A 16,982-nucleotide genomic window follows, 5' to 3' on the forward strand; every position below is an offset into this window, starting at 1 on the left:
TGAAGGCCACTACCATTTCTTCTAACACATTTTTATCCCGATATTTAGATAGATAGCCTCTGATCCATTTGATTTCTGAGCCCATGTGCTTGTTATATTCATTCAAATTTTCGGGTTGAGGGATATCAATATATTTCTTTATTGAGCGACTATATCGATTGGTAGAGGATAGTTTTTTTTATCCGAAGTTCGAAAATAAAATAATATAATTTTTCTTCCATTTTGAATTAGTAGTTCTTTGTTGGAGGCAAAATCAACTTTCTCTCTAACTTTCTTACACATCTGCTTCTTGTTAAATAAATCACATTTTTTCAGTCTGCTTTCACGTGCAGTTCCCAATACAAAAATTCTTTTTTTCCGATAAAAATCTAAACACAGAAGACTTGTGAAGAAATTGTCGAAAAAGGATTTTCATCCTTGTTGGTTTTGCAGTCCAGTCAAATTTGTTAAATGCATGAAAACATTTCCTCCTAAGCCAAGATTTCCCTTTGTTATTGTCTTAGGGGGGTTCCCTGTGTAGAAATCAATGGAATGAAACTATCCTCCTTTAGAGCAGTGGCCCCAAATTTTATAGCCAAAATGAATGGGCTTTTTCAAATGAACTGTTTAGTGTGATATCTTTCATAACATGGAACCATACTTTTGTATATTGCTAAATATTCAAGCGTGGCTCCAAACTTCAAGAATGGTTTTTGTAAAGCCTCAAAAAATTACCTCAGTTTCTCTCTGGGGTCTGACTTATCAATTTTTGTATTGTCTACAAAATGACTTGTTTATTATGTTTAAAAATCGAGCTCGTCTAATGTTATTGGCTAAAATAAGAGGAACAGCTTCAGAGTTGGGCCAGTATCTTTTCTTATCCGACCACGAACGAATACAAAGAGCTGATCTTCTGTCAAATCCAAGGTGGTGTTGTGTTGACTTGCGTACCTATTGCTTTCAGGAATGATGAGATCTCTCAGGTTTTGGTCAAAGAAAAGCTCAAAATACTAAATAATGTTTCTTCCACGTTGAAAGATGTAGGAATAAAAAAATCTGGTTCTTCTTTTTTACATTTTATTTCTCCTTTACTTATTTTGCGGGGTTTTTTTTGTATTGATAATTATTTCGTCGTCATTGCCATCATTGAGACAACGAAAACAGGGAGATGAGAGAATGCCCTTTTCGAGAAAGTTTATATCCCCATCTTTGTCTTCAGAATTGACGGAGTACTGATCCAATCCATCATTTTCATGGAATCCAAGATCGATTTCCTCCACATTGACATCAAATAGAGTTTTTAGTAATGTCAAAAACTCATTGGTTGTTAAACTGCAAAAGATACGAATGTAGTAGCTCAATGTACATGTACAAATCTCGTCTTATTTTATAAAACAAATTACAAAGTCATTGTAAAATATATCATTGGTTATTTAAATGTCCTTTCGTCAAAAATGGGATAATATATAAAGAGAATAGGGTAGCTGCAAGGACACTGAAGTAGAGAAGATGGGACACCTATTGAAGCTGATCCAATGCCGTTTATCAGAGCTCGCTGTTCTCGATTTCTGAGTCAAGATGAAATCAACTGCAACAGTTCACCCTCAATCCCAATGCAATTTAGTTTTTGTTCCAGTCCACCATCCAGCACCTTGTCGAACGCTTTGCTGAAGTCCAAGTAAAACACATATGTATCCAGTGAGCAATCTCTACTTCGAGCTATATCATCCCAGAATGATAACAGGTTTGTAACACAATACCCTCCACTTCGGAATCCATGTTGTCTGGGAGATATAAAATAATTGTTTGTCGAAAAAGTTTCTCTCTTTAGAATTGATAAGAATTTTTATTAGTCGAGAGATCTGACTTGCTATGGAAATTGGTAATCAATTAGGAACATCCTTATGGTTTCTTTCTTGTGTATTGGCATAATATTGGTGCATTTCCAGTCAAACGGTACCACTCCTTCCTGCATCGACTTATCGAATGTCATAGTCAGATGGAAGTAAATATGTTATTAAGCTTCTTCTGTAAGAAAGCACAGATCCCATCAGGACTCGACTAGAAATAACTATTGAGTGAGGAAATGGATCTTATGACAACTGATTCTGCAAAGGAAATCTTGGATAGGCAAGGACGGTTATCTGGGGGGTGGTTGATGTAGGGAGTCTCAGAATCTGTTAAGTAAACTCAGTGAAATAAGTCATTCAAAAGATTTGCAATTCATAGTTCTTTCGAGTGCCGTCAGTTAATTCAAATTCATTAAAATTATATTGAGTGGCCCAAATTTTGTTTTATATAAGAGAAAATAGGCTTGAGGTTATTCTTATCAAAGTTAGCCAACAATTTATCTTCAAATTTGCGTTTTAACAGAAGTTTATTAGTATTTTGGAGAGCTTTATAATTTTGTAGGTTTTAAGGACATGGGAATTTTTTGTATAGACACCAAGCTTTTCTTTTCTGCAGCAATGTTAATATGGTCCTTCATTCAGAAGTAACATAAGTCTCACTCCTGTCTTGTTCTCCCCACTACTAAATACCCATCCTTAAACATAATTATCTATCCCACCTTCTCCCTGTTCTATACAAAATACCATCCTACCTATTAAATATGTCACGATAACATTTTTGGGTGTTCACTATAATTTTGTTTGTTAACGCTAGACATTTAATAAGTAATGATGTTGTAACGAACATTTATGAACACAATAACTCATTTCTTAATGATGCAGTTGACACAATTTTCCACTGAAATCACAGTCTCTATGTATGTATTTCTGTATATATCTATAAATATATAGAGTTAATACAAGTTGCACACAAAGAATGAGACTGAGCATTTGAAATGATAATTAACTGTGTTATGCATACAAATGTTACAATTAGTGTTGTGATGATCCTTATTTTAGACTGAAGAGGCAGTCCCGTGTCGGTCCAGTCCAGTTTTGTGTTGCATATCAGTACTAAAACTGAAAAAGTTTGGTCCTTGATGACGTCACTCAATTTTTTATATAAATAAAACCCCAGACATGATGCAATAACTAACAATTACAATTTCTGTAGCTTTATATTTTTTTGACAGATTCCTCATATTTGTGCAGTTTTCTGTTTTTTAAAGAATTAATCTGCCTGTTTAAATCTCTTGCATAGTTTTTATAAAGCAAATATAACATTTTACAATGTATAAAATTGAGAAAATTTTAAGAATAATGGCCATAATTGCACTTGAAAGTAAGATCAATTTCATGTTATTCTGTCTCTTAGCGAATTCATCGAAAGCTGTAAGAAACGCCGTTCTCGGGAATTTGAATAATAATACTTCATATCTTGATGTCTCACATTCAAAGATATGTTCAAGCACATTAAAAATGTGAACCACGTTTAAATATAATATACTACTTTAGTTTTTAAGACCAACTGCATTTTATTAATTTAAAAATGAATCGATAATATTATGAAAGGCTTATTCTTCCACTATTGTGGTTGAATTATCAGGCGAGTTAATTAGTCATTAACACTGCTTTTGTCTTGCAATGTTATAAGAATTACAATTACATTTATTGGCCTTATTATTCCTGTTTTTATTATTTAATAGAATATTAATAATTATTTATCAGGCCTATTGCTTATCATTGAATTCCTAATTAAAATGACTGATATTAAAATAAAATAATATCTTGTAACTTGTACGATCTTCTTATACCTATATTAGTAATTAAAATAAAATTATATTCAAAATAAACCATGAAATCTCACTGAATAAGTGCAAGTCTCCCATTATTTCTGAAAAATATTAAGACGAATAGATATGAATCTTATTTCTCAAATAAACTATAAAATATAGTCCAAAGTGTACGTCTCAATTTATTAATTACCAAATATAGAGTTCTTAAACATTTGTCGTATCGGTATTTAAAACAAACAACGACCGTCATTTAGGTATTTACCCTTTTGATTTGAAGAATCTTTTAATGAGAGCGGCTAAGTTGTAATGACTTTTCATTACATTAGCAACAAGCAACTATGAGAAATACGAAATAAACATAATCCCACTCGGTAACTAGAAAATTCGGAAAATAAATAAATACTCTTTAGTTTGCCAATCAAAAAATAATTAAAGGCGTATAAGGGAATATTTTTTTAACAAAATAATTTATTAAATTAGATATAGTTTAACTTTTGAAATAATATTGCATTGATAAGCTTTCATGATTTCTTAATCTCCATAAAATATTTTTATTATCTGATTCTACGTATAATACAAAAGTACTATTAATCATATTAATAGTACTTCCGATGTGATATGTCGTTGATATTATTCCACTAACAATGTTTGAATTTACTTTCATTTCCTCTTCAAATAATTTATTACTCAGGTTTTTCCCCTCTTATTTTATTTTAGCGACACATTAGTACATATAGGTATTACATGATATATTTTACAGGTCATTGATTACATTAGATTTAATTACTTAAGAGTAAAACTTATTTTATACAAATAAGATCTGTAAATGTATGTTATAATGATATTTGTTTAGGAACATTATTTGGAGATTTTTCGAGGTTTTTTTTTGAGTTATAAGTAACATAAATAAATATTTTATTTCAAAATTATCCCCCCGGAAGAACGTTCAGTACGTGCTAATACACAGTAATAAAACACATTTTTTAAAACAACAACAAAATTGACGAGTAAAACGATAATAAATAATAAAATATTTAAAAAAAACGAAAAACCGTGTCAAGAGTCGAAAATTCACATTCAAAACAATTTCTTCCTAAAAGTTTGATAAGATTTAATAATTTAGAACTTGCTTCCTTCTTTCTCACAACCTGTGCATGCCACTAAAAATATCCCTTAGTGTGGCCCTCAGAATTGTTAGGATATGCAGTGACTCTGAGCTAAGAAAGCAAAGGATGGTGGAACTGAAGGAAATGTTGATGAGTAGAAGTTACTCTGGAAGAGTTGTTGAAGACTGTCTGAACCGAACCATGTCCATACCATGAGAAGAAGCACTCAAACCTAGTCTCAAAGTGAAATGTAATCGAGCTGTATTTCCCGTCACATTTTACCCACAGTTACCAAGTGTTTCCCAGATTTTTTCCTCCTATGTCCAAATAGAATACTACAGAATTAATCTTCAGATATAATAATTCCTTTCAAAGTGTTCAAATATTTTGGTCTTATTTTCAGGTAGTATCGTACCAAATCATCTCCATATTTCTATCCATAACCCGATACATTTGGAATCTACAGAAGATATAAACATTGTTCGCTATTCTTCAGCCTCCAGTAGTTTGTTTCATATTTCCATATTTGAGGCGCATAACATGTTCGTAATAAGATTTAATTACTTAAGGGTAAAAGTTATTTTATACAAATAAAAATCTGTAAATGCATGTTATATGTTTAGAAACATTATTGGTTAAATTTTATTTTATTTTTATGCTTTTTTTAATTGAAAGAGGTCAAGTTTTGATCTTCATTTTAATTTAGGTTTTTGTGAATGACAGCATGAATGTTGAATATTTAATATGGCAGTTTTGAATAACTTCAATAAAAATTTATGTTATGGTTTCCAATTTTATCGTAATTACGCTCAGAAATTATTTAGTTAAAACCAGATTTTTTTGTATATGTTGAACACATATGTATATATATATATATATAATTATTTCACTTACTTTTGTATAATAGTGAAACTACTATTTTCCCTCTTGTTAATTTTTTTTTTTAGTATGCCTACATAAAATTATACATACCTACATTTTTATGGGTAGGTATACATGTATTATGTTCACAGCTAAATCCAATTCAGTGGAAAAGAGGGAAGGTGTGTACGTACCCTAGTATACATACTTTATTATCACTTATAGGCGAATTACCTCATTTATGGTGCGTGTGCACGTCTAAGTGTGTATATAGGTATATATATGAATGATATTGGGAAAAGAGTTGCTCTCACGAAAATATCATTTATATACATTTACTAAGACGTGTATACACACCATAGTTGTGGTAAACCGCCTTTATTTATTTCATTTGCTTACATACATATCAGACTGTCTCGTTTTAGGGTTAATATTTTATCATCCCGTAGTACAAAAAAGATATTTTCTCTTAAACACTATCAAAAAACGGACTTTGGTAATGTTTGAGGCGTAGTACAAACAATTTTATTTATGAAATATTGTATTTTTTTGATCAAATTTACGACATTTTTAGGCCTCTTAAACCATCGCAAATAAAAAGCTATGATCAAAAATTACCTAAATAATTTAAAAGGTCTAAGATGTGCTTCATGATACGCAGTTTCCCTGTTTTATCAAACATAACAAGACAATGCTCCTACTTTTTGTTCAACAGCTATTTCTTTGATTTGGGTTGGATTTTGATATGTTATGTTTAATAAAACAGAGAAATCGTAAATCAATGAGCTAAATCTTTGGCCTCTTAAATTGCTTAAAATATGTTGCACAATATTTTCTACAGATAAACCAATTAGTAACTAAAATAAGTTACATTTTTTTTAACCCATAGCATCATCATATCTGACACGGGATAAAAGGCTTACAAATTGTAAATTATGACCTAAAAATACCATTTAAAAAAAGTTAAATTGCTTCACACTTAAAGGTCCGTTTTTTAGCGTCTCTAGCAGATAGTGTCATAGTGTAGGGAAAGAAAACAAATAATTCGAAATGGAAAAGCCTAATACATGAATATATTGTAAGAAAGGAAATAATAAATGTACATCTGTCCATAATTTATTTTGTTCTGAATATTTCATGAATTTATATGCATAATGTTTAATAAATAAATATCTTATTTGTTCAAATTGCCCCTTTTTTTAATAGATTCTTAGTAAGGTTTTTTATAGACGAAAGGTTATTTTTTATACATAACTAAAAAGCATTGTAACATTATTAATAGAGCAAGTTTTTTTATTGTTATTATATGTATTAGCATCCTTTGATCACATTATTAGCCATAAAATACTCATAATTATTCTCATCAAACAAAACAGAAAACAAAAAAAGCGGTACTATATAAAGTTATACACATCAATTATCATAACAACTCATATAGTAATTAACTATTATATTGAAATAAAAGAATGATAATGAAGGAAATGTAAAAAAGAAGGAGAAAGAGTTGATGAAGTATCCCAAACTATAAATCAAATGGCTACGAAAAAACTTTTTGTTCGCTAAAGGCTGCTGTGTTTGCCATAAATATTACTCTATAACTAAGTTAGCAGCCTCCATGAATTAACCTTTTTAAATATGTTAACAAGATTAATTAATCAAAGGGAATAAAAAATTGTTTATGCCATGAAGAAAACTTGAGATATTAATGTCATGAGGAAAAAGTGACGTATTAATTTCATATCTGGGACATCAAAAGCGACATCTTGCAGGAGATTTTTTCCCCTTATTGCCAGACAAATTTTCCAAGGCTAACAAATGCACTTTCTGCAATTTTTTTATAGCTCTAGGGTCTCACTTTCTTATGAATTTGGCTAACTGAGCACAATATCATTGATTCTAATGATATTTAGTCTAACTCCGTCTTCGTCTTTCACATTGCTGAAAGGTCTAACATTCAATCATTGATTCTATCTATAATAACTATTTGTTTCTTAAATAGATTATCTATTTTTTCGTAAATATTTATGTAAATGCAATGAAAAAATTAGAGCTTAGGATTTTTTTACCTTTTCTTGAAAGCTATATGTAAAAAAATTTACAGTAGGAGACAATAGCCGTATATAAAAATTTAAGATTTTTTTAGCATTTGGTTTGTCAGTTTTTGCGATATTGTGGTTGAACTATACCTTTCAGAAACAAATACTCTTTTGCAAATAAAAATCCCATTATATACGCTTCAAATAAATTCTTTTAGTATTAAAAAAATTGGAAAAAGGAGGCGTAATTCATTTTTTAAAAAACCTTAAAATATGGTAGTTTTTTAAAATATAAATTGTATTTTATCAAGGTTGGATAATTTCATACAAAATATAAGAACATATTTAAGTTTAACATATAATTGTACAAAAAAAAGTAACTTTAATATGGATTTTGATTTTTTTTCTTTTTTTTTTCTTTCAACCCTATAAAAAGAGTAAATATAGTCAAAAGTTTTACAAAAAAAAAAAATTATTTGATACAAAAAAAAACTAGTTACAGATTCGTAATCAACTGGTCAAGTACTACTGAACCGAAAATATTGTTTTTGTTTACTTGTGTAATTTGTTACGTTATGTTGATTACAATTTCTAAAAAATGTTTCAATATCAAATAAAATCAGTATATTCAAAGCTGAACGTTGAACAACTGATTTCGAAAAAAACCTTGTTAAGTAGTGAACATATCCATAATAATAAAAAGAAATAGTTTGGCAAATTGAAGAAGATGCGTAATTGTATAGCTAACTTACATAATACTTCTTTTTGAAGAAAGTTTATGAGATACAATAAAGAGCTTATTTTGGTAAATTAAAAAAACAAACAACAACCTTACGTTGCTCCTTCACATAATATGTATCTTCTTTTGTATAGATGTGAGGTTAAATTTTTTGTTCCGAATTTATCCATCCTTAACTAAACTATACTATTTCATAAAATACTTCAAACTAAAAACTTTTAAAATAAGCTTCGAGTAAAAACATACGAACTGGAAGGGAAAAAATGTATCCAGGGACTAGGAGAAGATACAAACTTGGAATAAATACTGCAAATTTAATTTAATTCGGAGAATATTTTCCATTCAGACCTGAATTTACTACAAGAAACCCCCAAAGCCTTGTAAAAATGCACAAAATAGTTACACCGCTCAAAGAAGTACAGCTTAAAGTGTGTAATGGAAATACATATAACGCGATAATGGAAACATTTAAAAGGATATTAAAATTGAAAGACCTTCAAAGTCATAATATACGCAAAGAATAATAAATGAAGATAATTATTTACACATTATTGCAACCAAAGAGTTAACCAATACGCAAAGTCTTGACTTAGAAGTAACCGTAGACGAAATATATAACATACACCTCAGATCAATTTTTAAATGGAGGATTAATAAGAGAAAAATATATTCTTCTTCTATTAAAAAGAACTGGATTAATTAATAACAGTCTTAAGGAATACAATAAAACAATTTTTAATAAGGAGCTAAAGGCGTCTCAAATACATATGAAATGGAAAGCAGTAGGGACTCTGTGAACATACGAAGAAGATTAATTCAGGTGTTTGAGGTGGGGCCAACGAATAAAAAAAAGTATGGGGCATATTCTAGGGTCTTCCCCAACTATCAGAAAACACTTTGACCATTTGAGACATAAAAAATATTTTTCAACTGAAGCTTATATGAATAACAGATTAAATATGGATTTAAAATAGAAAATAAAAAGAATACTCTAGCAAATACATCTATGAGTAACTTTAAGTAATAGAACTCAATACTAAACAAATCTAAAGCCAAAATACTTACATGACACTCCCCCTTATGCAAAATGAAACACTCTGTAATATAAATATATAGGAATAGCATGAACAAACTCATCAACAACTACAAAAATTCTTGTTCACCTCAATATATAGGTTTTTTTAATAATTTATTATTATAATATAACAAACGAAATATGATTGTAATATACTACACTCTACGGGGAGTCGGAATAATTCAACCAACGCGTTATGCGAAATACGCAGTAATTGAAACTCTGTTATTCGGGACCTCCTGTATGTAGATAATTTCATTCTTATTTGTGTTTGTCTCTAATATATTATTATTGACCTTTTGTAAAGTGAAAATTCGAGGCAAAAATGTAATGATTTCCTACTATTAATTTGACATTATTACATAAATATACTAGAAATAAGAAGGAAAGATTTGCAAATACTTTTAGTTTAAGCATCCTTCATTAGCGGTTTTTAAACAGGGAGGCATTGAAAAACGTGCATTGATACCGGTATTAAAGAGACCAAGCACTCTTCTAAATAAGATATCTGTCAAATTTGGCCTTTTTATATGATGGGATCATTGTTTTTATTTACAAGTTAATATGTTATGGATTAGTAATCTTCTAGAGGCACACTCGCAATCATGTCATGTATATAATAAAGCAACTTATCGACTCGTCATTCAATCCATTTCATTAACCACGCAATAGTTTAATAAAAAAAAGACATTCCGTCCAAATTGTAAAAAAAACCCAAAATTAGGAGATATGCCTAAATACAAATTCTAGTCAGGGCCTTGCCCCCCAAAAAATATATACCGTAGGCGCCTTTGAAGACACCACCATTATATAATCTGTGCCCCCCATTTATAAATACACGCCGATGGAGGCGTGTGGGTTCTTCAAGGGGGTACCAAGTCAAAAAAATAATTGTAAATTAATGCATCTTTCACCAAGAAAAGAAGACAATGTAGAAATTGTAGTTGGACATATAGGAAGGAAGTTCAGGGACGCCAGAACCAACACAAAAGTTTGGGGAGGGAGAGAGTTTCGTAATAATTACTTCATACATTGATAAAAATAATCAAGAAACTATTTATTATTTTTGTCTTTCAAAAATGGATGGTCCGTACCTCTTGTTTTGATGATGAATAAATAAATATTCAAAGATATCTTATATCATTTGATATTCTACATTCGAGGATGACCATGAGATTAAGTATCCATTTTAAAATAAAGTATATAAATAGCAAAATTATTTACACCAATAACATAAAAAATTAATATATATTTTTTGTCATCTATGAATTTTTCTATTATTAGCATATGTTGATCTACTAAACTCTCGAATTTATAAAAAAATGTCCAACAGTAGTTGAGAGTGATGATTTTTATCTCTAGGTAGTTATTAATAAATTAATCATTTTAACCATTAACTGAGTTCTGATAGTCTCTTAAAAAGATCATCTAATGGTTATGGTCAATATAATTAAATATGTACTTAGTCTATTGCTTTTTATTTCGTTCATTATCCTTGCTCCGAAAAGAAAAGGTTACTTTTATAACATGAACAGTTTTAGGAAAGGGAAACTGGGGATTCCTCACAAGATACATTTCTATAAAAATTCAAATATATAAACTAGGCGACAGTCCACACGATATCGTTTTTTGAGGAAAACGCAAAGTATTTATTCGTTTTGGGCTTGCATTCACACAAAATGGTGTTACGTTTAGTCTAAAACAAAGAATCTGAATATGGGCTTATAAATCTTTCAATTTTACAGTAAATATTTCTTTTTTTAATATAACGTGATAAGTAAGTTGTTGGAATTGTTGAAAAAGAACGAATTTGATTGGTTGGAGATATATATATGAAAAAAGGAATAAAATACGTTGGCACCCTTGGATCTTCTAACAAATTATCCTCAGTATTGTAATAATCATCAGCAAAGAAACTTTCCATTACTGCTCTCTCACGTGCATCATCATCATGCCGAAGAAAACTTGCCTTTTCATAGGTTTCGAAACAACGGAGGTACTGATGTGTGGAATTATAATTTGGAAAATAAGTATATCTAACCGTTTTTGGGGTTTCTCGTCCCCATCTTGTTCTTTATGGCAAGTAATCCGCCACTCCAAAACCTCCCATCATATCAACAACTTCAAAGTCTTCAAGAAACACAAGACTTAAGAAGATGAAGGAGAATTAAGCGGTTCATCTTTCCATTTGGACGAGGCAAAGATGTTTGTGTCGTGCAACATCCCTTTAAATGTTCTGGATCATCCCCATTTCTCCAAGTTTATTGAAAAATATACTAGAAAAACTTCTCCAGGTCGATGTGTCGTTAACAACTTGGTTGGGGAAGTATGTTAAGGAGTTTTGAATAGAATATAAGAAGAAGTGGAAGAAAAGGATATTTTCGTTGCACTAGATGAGACAAGAAATGATGGCAATTTTTATTGTCCCTTTGGACGGACATTTTTGTGGGAGGCCTTGCCTTATTGAGTTGATTGATATTGAGATTACAAACGCAAACAATGTCAAGAACATCGTCATAAGCTCAGTTTATAAGTTATTGGGAGAACTGATACCGCCTCGTATTGTCCCAAAGCAGAAAACAAAATCCCGGAATTGATTCATATCATATATTGATATATATATATTGATCATATATTATATAGAGTTACAGATATAGTTCAACAAAAGAAACCAACTTATTTCCAATGTGAAGAAGATGTTTTTGAATTCTGGAAGAAGAAAGAGAGTATTAACTGCTTCGCACGAAATTCCCCTCCCTCCATCACCAATTATAACAAGATAGGGAACTTGGTTAAAAACAGTATAGTCCTACTACTATCACTTCGACGTCTTCAGAGAATATTTAAACAGCCTTGATGAAGATTTGGCAGCAAGCAGAAGAGCACAAGAAGTAATTAATAATCATTCCTTAAGAGAAGAAGTCGCATTTATACAGGAAAATTTTCGTCAAATACCTTTGGCAATAAATGCGCTTCTTATCGTAATTCTACTTTCCAGACTACCTTGCTCTATTGACCTATTCCACTTTTGCCTTTTTCAATTTTCGCTCGATAAACTCTGACCTTTTGCCGGTTTGCATAACTTTAGTGCGTCACCACTCTCCTTTTTAGACTGAGGATTACGTTGATTTCTTCTCTATTTATTCACGAAACCTCGGCATCCATGTTCGTACGAAATAAAAATTACTCAGTAGAAGAAGGGGGTTGAGACATTAAATTCACAGTGATTTAGATGGATCTTTCTTACAAAGCATTCAGATTTAGGGATCTGCATCAACCCATCCTTCTCGTTTCCTTATTTTTCCATTCGGATATCCAATCCACACGCCGTCAGATCCCCTCTTCAACTTCACTTTCAAGGGATCTTTTTTTTGGGTGGGGGGATCTTTGTAACTCATTCTGTGGATCTCATCTCCTTTAATGGAAGGATTGCTCAATGTGCAGATGCTCCTTGACTCGAAGGAGAAGGCGTTGTTAAGTAATTCATATCCGTGCCTCTGACTGACTTCGTCTCCGGAAGTAATAGAGTGATATATCCTCAAATCAATCCTTTATATATACTAACATAATATCCCATATCTGATCTTTTGTTTATTCCTTTATCGACATTTTTAATCATATACAAGTGATAGTGTGAAGTATCTCTATAGTGCTCCGCTTCAACTCATCTCGTAAGCCGTTTGGGAAATATTAACTGATGTAGGCTCCCTAGACTCGTGATTTTCAAATGTTATATTCCCCAATCTCATAGAACTATAATTCTATGATCTTTGAAACTCGATTTCTAACATAAGATGTAAATCATTAGATGGTTGTTCTATTGTATTTTCATCATTATTTATTTATATCTTCCTCAATCTCACCTTTAATGATTTGAGGATAAATTATATGATCAAAGTCTTGATAAAATTCTAAAATCTTCTGAATCTGTTTTGCTCAAAATAGGACCTAAAAGGAGATGCAGGATTAATATATATATATATTAGTTCATTGGTGATACTACAACCTGTTATTTGTTGAAACATAGAAACAAAACATTGTTCTCCTTCAGATCTGACGGGAGCATTCTCAACAACTATTTTTCTGAACCACTTAAAACGAGTATCCGAAACCGATCCATGGCATCTACCGCATTAGGATGAGAGTGTGTTCGTCCAATACATCTTATTCTTGAAAAAAAAATTTTTAGACAATTTTGATTTAAACAAGATGTCAATATATGGAAAGCCAATTTCATTATTTATGTATTGATAGAATGATATCAAAGATTTTGAAGAAATACTTATGCCCTTTCGGTAGGGCTTCAAAGCAGATGACTCAGGCAACACTACTTCCCCATTTTTAATTCTCCTAATTTGCTTCATTGTTCCAATCACATTTATCATGCTTTGGAGAATATCCTTTTGTATATCCAAATTTACTCCATAGGCACATCCAATGTCCGTTTTTGATATTGTTCGGGAGCTTCATCTTATCAAAGCGCAAGACAGATAAGTTTCCGTTTGGAGTTTCGTTGGATTTGATTTTTTAAGGGATAATTTTAATAACATTTGGTTGATTCCAGCTGTTTTAAAATTTGGATCCACTGTTTGAGGGTTATTACACTAGGAACCGGAGGTAGACCACTGGATTGAATGTAATGGTAGGCTTTTGAGGAAATATATTTCAGTATAAGTGCTTTAACAAAATCCTCCTCATTCCATTTTCCAAACCTCTTCCCACTGATAATGAGTCAACACTGAAATTTAGTAAATCTTTTCCAGTTCTCCTTTCATCGTTTCCTTAAAATTAGATTTGGATTTTAATAATCTATATTCCGATTGAAGGATTTTCACTTTTTCGTGTAAATCTGCATTCTGTTTTCTTAGTGACTCGAGTTCTAGAATGAGGGGAACTTTTCTGGTATTAGAAGCCCTACTAATTTGTATAATTCGGGATACACATGCTTGATTAGATGCGTTAACCTTTTCTAACAATTGTTTGAGTTGATTTTACGTTGGTTTGGGATGATTTGTCTAATGTTTCCAAATATATTTCATTATAATATTCGTCAAAATGGTACACTATCTTAATTAATTTTGTTTTCTTTGGAGCTTGCTCAAATCCTTCTCCAGGTATGAGACCTCTGGAAGGGATAAATAGCATCTTTTTTCAATTTTCTTTTTATATGCAATTCACCTTTTAAATCCCTTTACTCAAAGTAATTTTAATTTAAATGATATTCTTCTTTTTTGGAAATCATCTTGCAATCCCTCCGTTGTCTACCAAGACATCTACAGGGGTCGGAACCCCACTTTAGGAACAATTGTACTATGGTTTGAATATGTTATACTAGTCAGTAGTTTTTCCACAAATGACATTTGAATGCAACTCATCAAATGTTATAAGCATCCCTATAGCAAGATAAGTATTGCTATAGTTGAAAAAAATATTATTTTAAATGAGCGTAGCCCTTTTCAATCGTAATCTGAATAGTTTTATTTTATTTTCCAAAGCTGTTATCTTTACTTTTTATTTCATAAGAAGGAAACATCTAAGTAAGTATAAAGCGTGTGTGATCCCGAATGAAAAAGTGAGGATTTGTTGTAGAACTATAAGTGTAAGCCCTTGTTTTACTCATAATATAATTGGAGGTTGATTTCGGATTAGTTCTTATCTATGTATTTACTAGATAAGAAGTTGAATTTCTATTTATTTCCTCCCTTTCATAGATAATCTAATAAAGTGTCGTCGCAGCTAAGCTACTCTCTCCTCAAATAGGATTATAGATTATAGAGTTATTAGATGAATTTGCAATTTTTTATCTTATAGAAACAGGGGCTGTTTTCTAGACTCTATTTTAAATCTACATTTGTCTTTGCTAGGAAGAGTCGAAAAAAAGTTTGAACAAAAATCAAGAAAAGAGATAATTCCAAACTATATTTTTACTTGATGTATATAGGTATGAAGTCTAATATTTAATAGACATACTTGAGTCCATGATAGGTTCTGTATTGGAATTTGTAGGATGAATTAATATAACCAAGAATTCTGGTTAAATTTTTGAACTTTTATTTCATTGAAGATACTTAAATTGGCCCTGATAAGGTATTTCAAGTAAGTCAATATTTTTTTATTGAAGCAATCAATTTTAGCTACATTAACCGAAAATTGTAGCACAATAACAGAGTTAATAGTAACTTGTTGATAAAATTTGACGATAATTCTTTAAAGAATACAAATATAATCCATACGGAAATTTAGAAAAAAATATTTTTGCTTACTTTTTGTTTTAACAGGCCCCAAATTGAAGTTACAAATATTGCAATTTAAAATATAGTAGTAAAGGATAGGTCATCTAAACGGTCGCAAGCCGAAAAAAAATTCAAATTTGCAACATAAATCAACATTATAACATTAATTTGACATTAAATCAATAAAATCGCCGTTAGCTCGGTCCACCGTTTTCAACGTCCCCAGAAACGTCCCACTGCCTTCTTTCCTGTCCCACTGGGTAGAGTCCAGAATGTTCTCCTTATCCCAGATCTAGTCTAAAAGGTTCAATTCCATCGAGTTAGGAGACCAAGAACTCTGCGGGACGTACATCACATTCTCAGAATCGAGTGTTTTGTTACAAGTATGAAATGAAGCCCGTCTTGTTTCCAGATCCAAAGTTGATTTTTCATGATGCTGCAAATTCAGGGAAATACTTTGGTGTAAATAACACAGATATAAACCTTAGAGTTGAACTTTAGGCCCGGCTTGAAGATGAACGTGTGTATTTCTGTCAACTAGGATGCTTACTACAAGGTGCTTAGATACAATGTATCATCTTGGTTGAAGACCAATTACCTCAAGGGTGGTTATTTGTGGTAGGAGGATGAAGATTCCTCCTAAACAACGAAGAAGAATCAGCCCTTTCTCAGGAACAAATTTGCAAATTTCTGGGACTCAGACTTCTGCCTTCCATCATCTCTCGACCTCAAGCCCCTGGATTATCATTGGTGAAACTCCGTGCAGAGTAAGTGTAAAAGCATCCACCACAACAGCATTGACTCCCTCAAGTTGGCCATTTAAGAGACATGGGAAGTCCCATCCATGGAGAAGATTGTCTCAGCTTGCTCCTAATTTCGGCAACGTGTAGAGGCTTTCATTGCAGCTAAGGGAGACTACTTTGGGTAACTCAAATAGTGGTTATCGAACTCTCAATTTGCCCTTTTCTAATGTAAAAGGTCTAATAAATAGTAAATTTATAGCTGTGAAACCATTCTTTGATTATTTTTAAGTTTGTTTACGGTTACTCATTCTTAGTACATTTTGTACCTGTTCAAGTTTTCTTTGTCTATAATAGTAATTTAGAATATACCAAAACTGCATTCAGATACTTTGCCTAAACGAAATGAGCAATTGAGTGATGGATAATAATAAAAAATAATGGGTGTCTTGCAGAATGATGACTTCACGTGAAAAGGATCTACATAACCAAATAAAAATTTAAGCCCCTTTCAATGAAACAGATTAA

At 31.3% G+C, this 16,982-nt stretch overlaps 1 protein-coding gene and 1 long non-coding RNA gene across 5 annotated transcripts in view; one reads left to right on the forward strand and one right to left on the reverse strand.

The window, feature by feature from the left end:
- Positions 1–16,982, reverse strand: part of Syt7 (Synaptotagmin 7) — a 313,580-nt gene that overhangs the window by 212,493 nt on the left and 84,105 nt on the right. The window lies entirely within an intron of this gene.
- The window catches only part of LOC121118401 (uncharacterized), a 40,471-nt gene that overhangs the window by 2,876 nt on the left and 20,613 nt on the right, over positions 1–16,982 (forward strand). For all 4 annotated transcript variants that reach the window (XR_011780080.1, XR_011780079.1, XR_011780081.1 and 1 more), the window contains one exon: positions 5,174–5,312. This is a non-coding gene — a long non-coding RNA (uncharacterized lncRNA). The remainder of the gene's footprint in view (positions 1–5,173; positions 5,313–16,982) is intronic.

Source organism: Lepeophtheirus salmonis, chromosome 5 (genome assembly GCF_016086655.4).
Source record: "Lepeophtheirus salmonis chromosome 5, UVic_Lsal_1.4, whole genome shotgun sequence".
Taxonomy (NCBI): domain Eukaryota; kingdom Metazoa; phylum Arthropoda; class Copepoda; order Siphonostomatoida; family Caligidae; genus Lepeophtheirus; species Lepeophtheirus salmonis.